This window comes from Equus quagga, chromosome 7 (genome assembly GCF_021613505.1).
Source record: "Equus quagga isolate Etosha38 chromosome 7, UCLA_HA_Equagga_1.0, whole genome shotgun sequence".
Taxonomy (NCBI): domain Eukaryota; kingdom Metazoa; phylum Chordata; class Mammalia; order Perissodactyla; family Equidae; genus Equus; species Equus quagga.
The window spans coordinates 90,161,243-90,162,852 of record NC_060273.1 but is presented as its reverse complement, the minus strand read 5'-3'; the positions used below and the strand labels follow the sequence as shown (position 1 = coordinate 90,162,852).

The following is a 1,610-nucleotide window of genomic DNA, read 5'->3' as shown; positions in this document are numbered from 1 at the left end:
TAAAGACATCAGTTGAGTAAGAAAAGTTTCTTAAGTCTGAGAAAACTAGCAGTGCAAGCAGCATGATAAACAGCAGCCAGCACACAGACTCAGTGGAAGAGGCAATGGAGGATGGGGGAATATGAAAACTTGGAGAGTGCCAGCCCACCCAAAGGCAGCGGGTCCAATTGTGACCACGTGGGAATGCAGGCCCATGGCTAGCAGACTTATCAAAAAGCTGAAATCCAAATCTTTGCACGTTTATTTTAAACCCTGAAAAATAAACAACCAAATAAATACAACATCTGTAGGCCTATTCCATTCTACAGCCTGCTAGTTCATGACCTGTCATCTGGGTCACATGATTTCTAATCCTCCCTGCTTCACTTTCAGTTTAAGAGCCTGTGCAAGACCAGCTTAGACCACTCAGTGGTCGTTTCTACCCATTCAGCAGCCTGAGCAGTGGGCGTTGTAGTCCAGTCTTCAGGGACTGGCTGAGGGTTCCGGTCTTCAGGAGGAAACTGCTGAATAGGCTCAGAAGGCACCTGCTCCCCTTCAGACCAGCCTGCAACCACTGAGTAGCAATAAATTTGGGAGTTGGTCCAGTCCATCCACACAGAAGTTCCACCTTCTCAGTGGTGGACTGCTCATCCTTTTGCATTTCTTCAGGATCTCTGTAGAAGTAGACATCCGGCGTGACCTCCCACCACGTACTCATGGGAAATATGCCACACATGCACAGAACTTCCCGGGCTAGCAACCACTACATGGTGCAGAGCAGAGTCTGTTACACAGACTAGTGGTGAAAAACAGGAGACACCTGTGAGAGAGGCTGGTGGTCAGCCCTGGGATCACTAACCACGGGACATCAGTCTCGGCTTCTGGAGCAGGTCAGTGAAGGTTCTGGGAGTGAAGTGGCCAGTGGCGGGAGTGGCTCCAGCGGCAGCAGCAAACTTCACCACAGCTCACTGGCCAATATTCCTGGAAGATATGACACGCTAAAGCTGGGTTTTCAATGGCAACAGTGGCACAAACAGCCAGCAGAAGCTTCTCCCAGGTATTCTGAAGATTTATGATATGGATGCCATCCCTTTTCCTCTTGCAGATGAATTCTTCCATTTGGAAGTCAAAATTGGTGCCACCCAAATGGATTTCCACTGCAAAGAATGTGAGGACGTCCTCCTCCTTCATCTGCAGAACATCAAGGGCTCTGGACATTGTGGAAGTTTCCCTTTCAGTTAAGCAGGAACCCAAGGCAAGGCCTTTTGAACCCCTCTCTGGGTAGCACAGAAAGGCTGCCACCCTGTTAAATAAAGTCTGTCCTTTGTGTCCACATGCATTTGGACCACTGTATTTGTCTCACAGAAATTTGAGGGAATGTTCAATTCACCCTCACACTCCCCCGAACTTAATTTAGAATTGACCCTGGGAGGTTGCTCTTTGGGGGTCAGCGATAAAGGATGCAAATGGTGGCAACAGAAGAACAGGAAACAGACTCAAGAGGAAATGGTACCTGTGATGCTGACTTCTTTAAGACCATGGACATCAGAATCATCTAAGATTTTTCACAGAGGAGGGTCAAGTTTTACATCACCTGATAGACCTCTCTTTCCCAGGAAGAACACACCAAT

General features: G+C 48.0%; 1 pseudogene; it reads right to left on the bottom strand.

Annotated features, from left to right (window-relative positions):
• Positions 1–368: 368 nt before the first annotated feature.
• LOC124242633 (40S ribosomal protein SA-like) lies at positions 369–1,197 on the bottom strand (annotated as a pseudogene).
• Positions 1,198–1,610: the final 413 nt, after the last annotated feature.